This window comes from Schistocerca nitens, chromosome 12 (assembly GCF_023898315.1).
Source record: "Schistocerca nitens isolate TAMUIC-IGC-003100 chromosome 12, iqSchNite1.1, whole genome shotgun sequence".
Classification (NCBI taxonomy): Eukaryota; Metazoa; Arthropoda; class Insecta; order Orthoptera; family Acrididae; genus Schistocerca; species Schistocerca nitens.
In genome coordinates, this window is record NC_064625.1 from 4,403,886 (window position 1) to 4,418,454 (window position 14,569).

Below are 14,569 nucleotides of genomic sequence, written 5' to 3' on the forward strand. Positions count from 1 at the left end.
ACTGGAGTGCGCCTCGTTCACTTCTTATTTAGATTTCAACCTAGTCAGACACACTTTCATAATCGGCCCTCAGCCAGTTGTGTAAAGTTTGCATTGATTCTCTTAGGATGGCCCGTCAGGCGTAGTCCCTGAAAATATGTTGTATTAGTTCACGGTATTCCACGTTACGAGATTGTCAGTTCATAGCCGCAGCTGCAGTCCTACAAACTGCCGAAGATAAGTAATTTCATTGCACTATGTGTTTCTTGAATAATGATCCTTCTCTCTAACAGTGTGCCGTACCGCATATTATTGCAACCTGGACTCCTTCAGCTCCTATCAACTCGGCCTCCTACTTATTTGCATTTAGTAACGAGCTGAAAACACCCATGCGTTTTGTGCCTCTAAACAGTGAGACACAATACTATTGAGATTATTTGTCAATTGATATGAAGCTGATATCTATACAGATGTCATTGGTGATCTTGCAGCTCTCAATGAATGAAGTTATAATGAAATCTAGACCTTTCGCTGCTTACAGGTGTTGATAAATATAAATGGGGACAGTTGAAAAATGTGTGCCCCGACCGGGACTCGAACCCGGGACCTCCTACTTGCATGGCAGACGCTCTAACCGACTGAGCCACCGAGGACACAGACGATAGTGTGACTGCAGGGACTTATCTATGGCACACTCCCTGCGAGACCCACACTTCCAACTTTCTATCCACACACTACATTTGTAGTGCCCCTGCCGACCGTACTCATCATTCGCGGTAGCCAATCTACCGAATCCCGTAAGAGTTCAGGCAATGTGAATGCATCCGCACTGAAGATGATCGTTGGCCGGTAAGCCTTACCTATATGAAGCTCGTATCTGTACAGATATCATTGGTGATCTTGCAGCTCTCGAAGAATGAAATTACTGTTGCCAGTATTTTCTCTAATATGCTGTAGCCCTTCCTCTATTTTTGTCCTATGCCAAAGTAAATCTTTCATGTTAAAAAGGACTGTTGAAATTCCCACCAAAAATGTCCCTGTATTAACCGCCTGTATCAACTTCTGTGAGATAACTTCTTCATCTTTTTTCTGCACTTAGTACACTCAGTTACCTGTATACAATGTCATTCCCACGGCACATTCAATATCATATTTACTCAATTTAATGAAAATTCATCTCTCAGCGCAAATAAATCGTCAAAATTGTGAGAGCAGAATTATTCAGATGGTGAAATTCCGAGCACTTCTGACAGGCAAGCGTGAAGGTAGAAAAAACTACTACTAGGAACTGTGAGACCCTTCCTGACCGAGGAAAGAGGAACGGCAAAGGAGAGGCCGGTCACTGAGATGCCAGGTGGAGACGAATCGACCAGTCATTGCGGAGAATGTAGACGAACATAGCTTCGGTCTAGAGATAACAGATAGACAGTGAGAGAAGTAAAGATGAATTAATAGAGAGAGAAATTGAATAAGCACTGCAGTTACAAACTAGGAGGAAAGTGGAAGAAGAAATGGGGGCACCACAAGGAAAAGTAAGAGGGTGGGCTGGTAGAAGGGAGGATGAAAGTAAAAAGGAAGTACTCGAGTAGATAAGTTCTACCAACGAAAACAGTTGGGAGGACTGTAACGAGAGATTCAGTCCAGAAAAATGTCAATGGGAGAGGGGGGTGGGTGGAAATGTCAGAGGAAGAGCTCTCGCCTCCAGAGTTGAGGGAAGCTCGTATCGGGGGACGTAGCTGCAGTCGGCCCTCGAGTCCCTTACATCGTGCGACAGTGACGGGTGCCTTCAGACGAACAGTTCTTCTACAGCCATTTGTGCACTCGGACAGTTTACTGGTGGTCACACATATACAAAACACTGTGTAGCACACACGAGATGGTGGTTTTACAAGTTGCCCTGCCTTCGATATTGTAGGATTTACCAGTGGCGGGGACGGAGGAGACGGTAACGGGTGGATGGACGTGTCACGTTTTACAGTGGGTATGACTGCAGCATCAGAAACCTCGGGCAAGGAATAATGGTCTGGAAATGTCACAATTTGGTAAAGATGTTACACAAGTTAGGAAGATGGCAATGCTGTAGGGAGGATATCAGGGACGGAGGCTCTCATCCTGCGGCTCGGCACCTGCAATTACGCATCTCTGTTTCTGTTCTTCCATCCCCAGATATGCACCTTGGCAAAGTCAGTCTACGTATGGTCCTGTCACCTTGACGCTCATTCCTTCCGCGTGTGTGTGTGTGTGTGTGTGTGGGGGGGGGGGGGGGGGTGCTGCTGCTGCTGTCTTATTTTCAGTTTCTCTTGAGTACCGTAACATCCACCATCCTCTGCAGCAGATGTTTTAACTTGTTCTCCATGGTGTGACAAATTTTAACTATACGTCTCTTGTTTGTGTAGGTCCTTGTAATTTGTGATGATATGTACCACAACCTTCTGCTGCTCTTGCAGATTCACAAATATTTGCTTGAAATCCTTTTATGTTGTTTATATACTGTTCCGCCATGATTTGCATTGGATCCATATGTAATCACTCATTGTAAATAAATGTATCTTTTTTTTATGTCTCGGTATGCAAAATGGGCTCTACCCTTACTCTCGTAACACTCTCTCATATAATTATCACTGGACGAAAGAGCACTTAGATAAGTGACAAAGATGACACCCCTAAAACGTGCATTCTATGTCTCGAGCTAATGTGACACTTGAGCCTTAGAACTGGACATTGGTACACATGCTGAATAATTTTAATTTACAGTGAGTCCCATGTCCATTCATCAGCTTCCATTGGCTAGTATATTTCTTCAAGACTGTTTATGCCGGCTACCTTACTACCACGAATGGGATTTCATCATCTGCACCTGACACAGCTGTAGAGAGACCGTCACTCTCGTGAAGTTACAATTGTCGACAAACTTCTGGAAGCACTTCACATCGGGTTCGTCTTTCGAAAGCATCTACTGAAGTTCGTTAACTGTGATAACTTCTCAGAGACAACTTCAAATTGCTGGTGTTGATGAAGTGCATCACCTGTGTGTGTGTGTGTGTGTGTGTGTGTGTGTAGTGGGGGTGGGGAAAGGGCTGGGGGGAGGGGGACTGGCAGTGTTCGACAATCCTACAGTAGATTTCTGGAAATACACGGAACCAGATTTCCGTGCACAGGTTGTGCAATTCCTGTTAATTATTGGCCAGTGGTTTGTAGGTGTAGACCTGGCATCAAATAGTGTCCCAGATGTTTCCAGCAGGTCCAGATCAGGAGAAATGGTGACTGAGGCATCAGAGTGAGTTCACGATCACGCTCCTCAAACCACTGTTTTGTGGCACAGACAGTTATCCTACTGGCAGATGCTGTTGTCTTCGGGGATGCGGCTGCTTCGCAATAAAGTTGACATCGACATAGGAAAATGGGAGGCAGGAGGGTCGTCTGCTCGAGAGCACACGTTCGACAGTGTGTGCCGGACGGTGCGATCCGAAACGTCTGTGCCTGCATCGGCACTGTACTCTGTCGACAGACCTGCTACACGTCGGTGTCTTTCGCGTTTTACGGAGCGGGCAAATTTCCGACCTCCGCGTCCTCTGACGAGGCACGGTAACCGACACCTTGCCGCCTGTTCGCAGTTCTTCCACTCTTCGACCACCGCTCGCGACAGTACCGTGTGAACGGCAGACCGGCTTCGCAATTTCCGAGACGTCCACTGCCGAGTGCCGGGCCGTAACTGTCTGCCACTCGTCGGTGTCATTCGCGTAGGTGTATTTCGCCACAGGGCACGAATCGTAGCTATATCGGTACGCCCTCAGTCTCTGTTCGAAGTAAATACTTTCCTTACCGTGCCGGAAGCCGGCAGGGCCACCGGGTGGCATTTAAACTCGTGGTGGGCACAATATTTGGCTCGTCAGTGTATGTGAGTGAGTGTGACGGATACGACAACGTCACCTGCGGGAAGTACAGTTGCTTTGCAGACGAAAATTCCTTTACATTTTTGCTCGAGCCATCGGTTCGATCGGTAGTTAACTGCAAAAGTTTGTAATTTACAGGAACGACCTTTTGTAGGCGACTGAGGCCAGAAAAAGTAGTCAGAAGCTGTACGGGAGACTTCCGGTTCGTAACGGTGACGTATGACGCGTACGTCTGCGAAAAAGTGTGCCGCATCTGTTTGACACCGGCTGCTGAGTAGCTCCGGCAGCTGAAACTTGAGGAAATGTGGCGTTCCCAAAGTTACGACTTTCTCTCACTCGGTTTGTGACTGGAACATTTTATGTGTTTCGGAACAAATGTAGTGTACTTTGTTTCAAAATCTCTGTAATGAGATCATTTCAAATGTGAATCAATTACTTTTACATTCTTCCGATTTGTCATTCGCCAACTAAAAGCAAAAGTAGCAACAGCATCGTAAATGCCAGAGTTTTTTTGCGAAAAATGTTGCGTAACTTTTCGATTTCTTCACACTCTGCTGTACAGTATTTGCATCCCCCCCCCCCCCCCCCCCACACACACACACCAAAAAGTCACCCCATCCTCAGAACAGATGGGTCGTGTCGTCCTGGGGTACAACTACTGGAATTTCATCTTCCAAAAGTAATATTGACGAAACCATTCTGTCTCTTTATACGCTCAAAAGTTGATAACTATAAGACTACAGTAACATATAACTAAAAAATATGATGAAAGAAATTAACAATAAAGTTATAGTAACAGTAGATGAATTTTCATGTTTAATGCATGAGCTGGATGAAAAGCTAGAGAAATAAATAGGAGTATAAAAACGGCACAAAGTGCCTATGATGCACTAAATAGGCAACCAATGTGGCTGTAAATGGAAGAGTAGCACGAGGACTCTTCTGACTTATTTATAAAACCAATGCCTGCACAAATACAATTGCTTAACAACTAGTCACCTTCAAAAAAGTAGCTCCATTCAGCGCCAGTACACCTTTTCTATAAGGGCGGCTTAAAAAGTTCCCCGAAGGGAACAGAACAAAAATACTTACATCACTGAAACTTTTTTAAATTTTTCATTGTAGTCTCCTTATAGATTAATCTACTTGGTCCAACAATGTTCCAGCGCCTTGATCCCATCTCGAAAATAAGTTTCCTCCAGGCCTGCAAAATAGTTGTCAACTCTGGCTATCAATTCTTCATCTGAAGGAGCCATATCAGGTAAACAAGGCGGGTGTTGCAACAATTCATACCTTAGTTCATCTAATTTTGCCACAGCGATAGTACTCGTGTGTGGGCATGCATTGTCTTGATGGAAAATGTCTTTCTTCCTTGATAAACCTGGCCTTTTTTGTGTATCTTTTGTTGCAATTGGTCCAGGAGGTTAGCGTAGTATTCTTGAGTAATTGTTTGCCCAGTGGGGCTATAATCTAGAAACAGAATCCCCTTTGCCTCCCATGCCATGACCTTTTCTGCCAAAGGAAGTGCTTTCTTTGGTGGAGCAGAATCAGCACGTTTCCACTGCTTTGACTGTTGTTTTGTCTCTGGGGTATAGTAGTGCACCCAAGTTTCATCTGTGGTGACAAACTGGTGCAAAAAATCTTGTACATTTCTCCTAAAACGGGCCAAACATTGTTCCAGTACGTCCATTCTCGTTCTTTTTTGATCCAGCATCAAGAGTCGGGCACCCCGTCTTGCAGAGAAGTTTGTCATTTCTAATTATTCAGTTAAAATTTGATATGACCTTTTAGATGACATCTGGGAACTGTGAGCAATTTCGCGCACTTTCAATTGGCGATCTTCCACAACAATTTTGTGCACTTTTGCATTGATTTCTAGAGCAGTGACACATCTTGACGGACCACTGCACGGATCATCATCTAATCCCTCCTGACCAAATTTATTTCATTTGTCCACTTGGTAACAGTTGAATATGAAGGAGCAGAGTCCCCCCCAGTGGATTCTGGAAATCACTTAATCACTGCTCGAATCTAAATTTTTTTTCCATCTTTGCTAATAACTACGCGGGAACAACAACAGAGCCATGCCACCGCCACAGCTCTCTTCCGAGAGCAGTGATGTGGCACGTGTTTACAGGCAACAGTCCAATGAATATCACGTGAACAACTCATTGCGCTAGCGCTGACCTCTCGTGGTGGTTCCGAGAACTTTTCAAACCACCCTCATAATACCGCTACAACTGCTGTAACCGTCATCAGAAAGTCACTTTCAGTTTGGTGCTCAGCTCCTGGGTCGAATTCTGCGTAATGTCTTCCCTGTTCTGAAGTCTAGTCTCTTTCAGAGTATTTTTCAGTTTAGGAAAAGCCAGAAGTCACTCAGTTCTAGGTCACGGGGATAGGGAGGCTGGCAAACCGTAGGCACGTCACATTTGGGCAAAAAGTCCGAATTATTTGAGAACGACAAGTGGGTGCGTTATCGTTGTAGAGGTGCCGACTGTTCGGCACCCACTAGTCCGGCCATTTACGTCGACACAGAAACTCTAGGTAGTACTCATTATTGACAGTATCAGCTTCTGTGGTGTAGGGAGCAATAACAATGGTCAGGATGACTTTCCCACTGTTGCGGATCTGCCTCACTTTTTGGGTCTCAGGGATGACGGATGCTTCCGTCGTGATGACTGGAACTTTGTTTCTGGGTTTTATCTGTAATCACAGAAGTCACTGCCAGTGATCACTGTGTTAAGAAAGTCAGGATTAATGTTAAAGTATCCACACCCTGTGCCATCTCGGAATGAAGTCGTCGTTTCTGCTCACTCGTTAGCAACTTCGGCAGAAATTTAGCTGAGAACCTCCTGACGTCAAAATATTATGTTACAAATGGAACGAATGGATCTGATACTAATTTTAAACTCGTCTGAAAGTTCTTCGACCGTCATTCATCTATCCTGCTTCACCGAGGGAGGTTCTTACGTTGTGAATAACGACCTCATTTGTGGATGTCGAGGAACCTGAAAGTGCTTCACTCTTCTCCGATGAGCGGCTGTCTTCAAATTAGTGGTAGCACCTCTCTGTCTGTGTGGTACCTATTGCTCCGTCCCAAAACACTTACCGAATCTTGCAGACTGTTTCAACTCGATAATTGCCAAGCGTGAAACAAAACTGGGTGCAATAACACTGTTCCACCTTTTCTGTCATTTTGCCACATCACAAAATCTGACATTCACTTGTCGACGGCTAGCCGGCGACCGGCTGTTTCTGCAGTCATAAAAAAAAAGAAATTGGGCAGGCACACTGTGTACGCCTACAAACAAAGAGAGCACGGGGGCTCCGATACCACTGTCAGTTGTGAAAAATCAAAAAACGGGGTCGTACTTTTTTGAACAGCCCTCGTATTAGCATTGTGACACTGACACAGAGATTTCTTAATGCTTCAACGATTTGAAATATGACACTGACACGATGAGCAATGGAGAAACCGTGTGTTAGAGACAGGGGAACTGACTGACAGACCAGGGAACAGGCTCTGGAAATTAAACGAGGGAAACGGACGGTGAAGGCTGCGAAGACGTCCGTTACTGGATTCGAGAGATAATAAACTGACAAAAGCTGGGCAGAGAGCATTACAAAATTAGCAGGAGGAGTACAGACGAGTTTAGCTGAAGAACGTGACGTGTGAAAAAACTGTGGGAGGCCACCATCTTGCGCGAGATTTCAAACGGCTGCGACTGCCGCTGCTGCTTCTCGTGATCGTATGATGCACAGAGAGAGAAAAAACGTCAAAAACAGCAATTACTTTCAGAATCACGCCACGACGGGGACTACCGACACGAAATTGGCCGAACGGGGAGCAAACGTCCGGCGACATCGTCCCGAGTGGTTGCCGCTTTACGATACTCGATCAACTGCCAGTGGCAGGGAAGAACACTGCCGTAATCTCGTTTTCTCTTTCACTTTCACGCGTGGCTCGAATCCGCGGAACATTTTATAAGGCGGCAAAGGAACACTGTCTGTACCTGACATTTTCTACATTTGTCACTGAGTTTCTTTACGATTTTTGTAAACTGAACAATTCACTTACAACAGTCACAGCAGCTTGTGGCCAATGCAGAAATCGATAATGATATAAATGTGGTCAACAGAAGAAGAAACAGATGGTGACATACCTGCTGGAGATCCGGCAGCGGGCGCAGCTCGTTCGGAGACCTGCGGCCGGGAGGACGGACCTGCCCGCGCAGACGGGCGCCGTCGAAAGGAGCCGAGACCTTGGGGCTGCCGGCAGGATTTGGTGTTGAAGAGCTGGGAGGTCCACACGGGTTATTTGGCACGTGATCCACTTCCAAGGCAGTCGTCTGTCCTCTTTTCTGTTGGGTATTGTGACGTAGTAATACGCGATTCACTGAAACACAGACGTTACACTTTACCCTTTTGTACTTTCAGAATTCTATTACTACGGGATGTTTCCTTGTAGCACTGTTCTGCACTTCTCTTGTACAAATGCAGATGGTGATGAAATGTGAGTATTTGGCCAGCATCCCTCCCCCTCAGAGAGAGAGAGAGAGAGAGAGAGAGAGAGAGAGAGAGAGAGAGAGAGAGATGCACAGAAAAAGAGAACTTTCAGAATTACCAAATTAGCCACTGACTGGAATAAACATTACTTGTGTGTTGTGTATGGGTGTGGGTGTGTGCTGTGTGTGTAATCTATAGCCCTGAAGAAGCATTCATCAAAAAGCTTGCAAGGCAAGTCTTGTTAATGTTCCTGTGGTAACACAGTAGAAATTCTCTTAGTGAGTTCTTACCTCTACTTAGATTCCAACAGGGTCTTCCATTACCATATTACACAATGAATATGTTATCAGATTCAAGCAATTTCACAAAGGCCTGCCCAGAAAGAAACCTCCATAAGACTGTAAGTAAAATACTGGAATAATTAAAGTGTATTTAATCTACGAATCTTGAAGCTGTAACTCTGTTTTACTTCTCTACATGACCACTGTTCCACTTGAGACTGCAGCAAGTTCTTCGAGTTCTCCATAAGACGCAAAGAGTTAGGGACTGAGCTATGTCTGCCAGGCAGTGTGTGGACAAACATCATTATGTAAAAGTACAATACTGGTTGCCAAAAAAAACAAGTGGTATCCTATTTACTCGCAAGTGTCTGATTGTTGACAGTCTGGTGTGGCAACAGAAAATGGCAAAAAGAAAGCTGAAGTTTTAAATTTTGCATTTACAAAATCATTCACACAGGGAGATCGTACAAACATACTGTTGACTGATCATCACACAGATGTCGTGGCATAGAGACGCAACCAAAAGAGTTGAAAATTAATAAGACATCAGATCTAGACAGAATTCCTATTCGGTTGTACAGAGCGTACTCTACGGCACTGGCCCCTTACTCGGCTCACATTTACAGGGTGTTTCAAAAATGACCGGTATATTTGAAACGGCAATAAAAACTAAACGAGCAGCGATAGAAATACACCGTTTGTTGCAATATGCTTGGGACAACAGTACATTTTCAGGCGGACAAACTTTCGAAATTACAGTAGTTACAATTTTCAACAACAGATGGCGCTGCTAGTGATGTGAAAGATATAGAAGACAACGCAGTCTGTGGGTGCGCCATTCTGTACGTCGTCTTTCTGCTGTAAGCGTATGCTGTTCACAATGTGCAAGTGTGCTGTAGACAACATGGTTTATTCCTTAGAACAGAGGATTTTTCTGGTGTTGGAATTCCACCGCCTAGAACACAGTGTTGTTGCAACAAGACGAAGTTTTCAACGGAGGTTTAATGTAACCAAAGGACCGAAAAGCGATACAATAAAGGATCTGTTTGAAAAATTTCAACGGACTGGGAACGTGACGGATGAACGTGCTGGAAAGGTAGGGCGACCGCGTACGGCAACCACAGAGGGCAACGCGCAGCTAGTGCAGCAGGTGATCCAACAGCGGCCTCGGGTTTCCGTTCGCCGTGTTGCAGCTGCGGTCCAAATGACGCCAACGTCCACGTATCGTCTCATGCGCCAGAGTTTACACCTCTATCCATACAAAATTCAAACGCGGCAACCCCTCAGCGCCGCTACCATTGCTGCACGAGAGACATTCGCTGATATAGTGCACAGGATTGATGACGGCGATATGCATGTGGGCAGCATTTGGTTTACTGACGAAGCTTATTTTTACCTGGACGGCTTCGTCAATAAACAGAACTGGCGCATATGGGGAACCGAAAAGCCCCATGTTGCAGTCCCATCATCCCTGCATCCTCAAAAAGTACTGGTCTGGGCCGCCATTTCTTCCAAAGGAATCATTGGCCCATTTTTCAGATCCGAAACAATTACTGCATCACGCTATCTGGACATTCTTCGTGAATTTGTGGCGGTACAAACTGCCTTAGACGACACTGCGAACACCTCGTGGTTTATGCAAGATGGTGCCCAGCCACATCGCACGGCCGACGTCTTTAATTTCCTGAATGAATATTTCGATGATCGTGTGATTGCTTTGGGCTATCCGAAACATACAGGAGGCGGCGTGGATTGGCCTCCCTATTCGCCAGACATGAACCCCTGTGACTTCTTTCTGTGGGGACACTTGAAAGACCAGGTGTACCGCCAGAATCCAGAAACAATTGAACAGCTGAAGCAGTACATCTCATCTGCATGTGAAGCCATTCCGCCAGACACGTTGTCAAAGGTTTCGGGTAATTTCATTCAGAGACTACGCCATATTATTGCTACGCATGGTGGATATGTGGAAAATATCGTACTATAGAGTTTCCCAGACAGCAGCGCCATCTGTTGTTGAAAATTGTTACTACTGTAATTTCGAAAGTTTGTCTGCCTGAAAATGTACTGTTGTCCCAAGCATATTGCAACAAACGGTGTATTTCTATCGCTGCTCGTTTAGTTTTTATTGACGTTTCAAATATACCGGTCATTTTTGAAACACCCTGTATCATGAAACTCTCACCCTGCACCGAGTCCTGAGTGACAGGAAAAAAGAGCAGGTGACTCCTGTGTATGAGAAGGGTCAGAGAACAAACCTGCAAAATTACAGACCAATATCCCAAACCGTCCACTTGCTGCGAGATTCTCTAACATTTTCTGAGCTTGAATAAAATAAATTTCCTTGAGACAGGAAAGCTCCTGTCCACAAATCAGCACAGACTCAGAAAGTGTTGCTCACGTGAAACTCGCTCACCCTTTTCTCACACCGTATCCTGCAAGACACGAATGGAGGGCAACAGGCAGATTCCACATTCCTAGATTTCTGGAAAGTGTGTTCCACTGGACTGTTCACGATGGTCTGGGTGTACGTATTAAGATTCCTAAATATATGAGTAGCTCAGAGACTTCTTATCTAGTAGTCCAGAATGTTATCCTTGACAGCCGGTGTTCGTCAGAGACGAGGGAATCATCAGGAGTGCTCTAGGGAAGTGCGACAGCAATCAAAAATGATGTGACAGACACGACGAGCAGCAATCTGCGAGTCTTTGGTGATGACACTGTAGTGTATGTGAAAGCGTCATCATTGAGTCACTGTATGAGAATACCAGATGATTTAGACTGGATTTCTGTTTGGTGTGATGAGTGGTAGATTTCTCTAAATATTTAAAGATGTTAATTAATGAAGATGTGCAGAAAAAAACAACTCTGTAATTTTTTAATACAATATTAGTGGTTCGTTGCTCGACACAGTCACATCAGCTAAATGTCCAGGTGTAACCTTCAAAGTGATTTGAAATGGAACGAACATGTAAGAATGGTAGTAGGTTTTGTGAGTGATCGATTTCGGTTCATTGGGAGAATCTTAGGAAAGTGTAGCTCATAAAGACACCGGCTTGCAGAACTCTAATGTGACCCATTCTCGAGTACTGCTCAAGTGCCTAGGTCCCCGACATGTCAGATCACGAGATGGCATCGAAACAATTCCGAGGTGAGATGCCAGATTTGTTACCGGTAGGTTCGATCGACAAGTGAGTATTACGAAGATGCTCTGTTAACTCGAATGACAATCCCTGGAAGGAAGATGACGTTCTTTTCGCACAGCATTAGTGGGAAAATTTAGAGAATTGGCATTTGCAGCTCACTGCAGAATGATACTGCTGCCATCAACTTACATTTCATCTGAGTAGTTGAACAGGAACATATAGATTGTCGTTTTTCCTGTGATCTATTTGTGAATGGAACAGGAAAATAAATAGCTAGTAGTAATACAAGGTACTCTCTGCCATGCATTGTATAGTAGCTTCAAGATTTTTTTGTTAATTTTCTATTCCAATTTGTTGCTGTCTACAAACACAGAGGGTCACTTCTGCCATCATCATCAACATTCATCTTTTCCGTTTCTGACAAATGACCCCATTAATGCCTTCCACCTTGATTAGTCACATTTAGTCCACATACAGTACAAATGTCACAATGAATGTCAGCATTTACCTCGTATTAAAAAAATTCACTGCCTGGTGCAAAATTCTTTGCAGATCTCGCAGGGATTATGACACCTCTCCTGTTGCACTCACAGGTGGACAGAGGGAAAATGATCGGGTGTTTGCTTCTACACGAGTCCTGACCTCCCTCACTTTTTTGCTCGTACGAGGTAACTGCCGGAGCGGGCAAAATCGTTCTGCAGTCTCGTCACAAAACTGCTTATCTAAGCTCTCTGAAAGTAGTTTCATTAAAAGATCGTCTTCTTCCCTCCGAGGATTCACATCTAAGCCGACAGAGCATTTCCGTAACATTCTTACACTGACCGGACCGCCCAGTAGCAGATGCAGCGATGTGCCTTCGAAAGGCTACCACACGTTCGTTTAATGTGACCCGGTGGGGATCCCAAATACTCCACCGGTATTCGAGAGTGGATCGCAAAGGGGTTCTGTATGCCAGACCTCTTTTGTATCTGCCTCGTGATGACTGGGTGTTGTGTGCAGTCCTTAGGTTAGTTACGTTTAAGTAGTTCTAAGTTCTAGGGGACTGATGACCACAGATGTCAAGTCCCATAGTGCTCAGAGCCATTTGAACCTCTTTTGTAGGCACCGATACTATTTCCTAGAGCTCGTCTGCTGAACTGCAGTCCGTCATTCGTGTTCCCTGCTACTCACTTCTCGTGCTCTTTCTTTGTCGGTTCACGACACCTGCTTCAACTGATGTGACCGAATCGTTCTACATACCATTACTATTGTATTTGCACATTACAGAAAGGTTCTAGTAGCTGGGCATATAATTTACCTGCTTCTTAGCACCTTTCTGCTTACGAGCCTTACATTCGGAACGTTAGGTCTACCCCAGAAGCTGTCACCTGAATTCACCCTTCCTTCTCCTCCCCTCCAGTTTGGTGGCTGGTGGATGTCCAGTGATGTAGTGGCTGTGCTGGACGTGTGCATTTGGGTACTAGTGAGGGTGGGAAATTGAGGGGCTGATATTAGGAAAACAGCAACATCATAGACCAAAAGGCTAGTGCAGTTTTCTGACACATTCTACTGAAGTTTTCTACATGAAAATCTCAGATCACCACAAATTAACAGCATCGATATTACTAGTTACAGGGAACATTTGCAGTTTAACTATCACAGTCAAATTCAGCTTCAGTATACACGAAAACAGAAAACTGTGTACTGCCGTAAGCCTGTAAAAATATCATAAACTGTCACAAGTCTCTATAAACTTCCACGTGTTAGCATTTACTCATCTACCTTTATATTTCCTCAGTACACATGGTGTTTAAAAAGAAAAGGATCGAACATTTTGAGACGTGGTAGTACTCATTGAAACGAGAAGAATAAGTCCAGCAAAAGTGATCAGAAAGGTATATTTTCTGAGCTGTGCTCATATAATACTCGTCCACAGAAGTGGCCAGAGTACGTTCAGTTGCAAATAAAAGTGCAGTCATCACAGTGAGACTCGGCCGACAGGTTCGAGAGTGTTTCGGTGTCTTTCTGTACCGCAGTTCTATCGGTAAGTGCCAGTCGGCAGCTGGGATACCGTGGAGCATTATTGTACTGCAGAGTAGAATTGTTGGGAGGCACAGACATACAGGAAATTTATTAAAATATGACAGCAGAAACTGCTTCAAAAGTGTAGACATCTTAACCTTTACAGCTGTGCACAAAGATAGGACAATAATATTAACCAAAAAGATAAGCGGATAGATAAAAGGTTCACCAAACCGTATTCACAGCACACACAGTCAAGAAGCATATCCCACCTCTGGTGTCAGGTCTGCTCAGAAACAAGCCTGTAAACCACGGTCTACTAGCACAACCAGACTGATCACATCGCAGTAGTGAGAATACAGCCCGCCACTACGCTGAAGGGTAGGGAGGATGCAGCGTGACGTCTCAGCTGGAGAACCTGTCAGATTTAGCATTAACTTCAGGATCGGACCAGAGGAGCGTGTCGGGAGCCTCGCTGCTCGTCTTGTAATTAATAATAGCCTCGGAGCTCTCGCATACAATTCTGTTACCTATGAGGTACTGCCCTGAGAAAACTAAACAATTCGATCAGATCTCGATACGATTCTACCTGTTGTAGAGACTGCCAACTTGTTCTAAAAGCTGAGAAACGTAAAATTGTGCACTTCACAAAACGGAGGAAAGCAGTATCCTACCTACAATATCAGTGAGTCTCAGCTGGAATCAATTCCTGGTCCATATAAACGATTCGAGAGACAATCTGAGTAGCCCTCTTAGATTGTTT

The 14,569-nt window shown here is 44.7% G+C and overlaps 1 non-coding gene across 1 annotated transcript; it reads right to left on the reverse strand.

The window, feature by feature from the left end:
• Positions 1-558: 558 nt before the first annotated feature.
• Trnaa-ugc (transfer RNA alanine (anticodon UGC)) lies at positions 559-632 on the reverse strand. Its single transcript has one exon. It is a non-coding gene; the product is annotated as a tRNA-Ala (tRNA).
• Between the last annotated feature and the right edge of the window lie 13,937 nt (positions 633-14,569).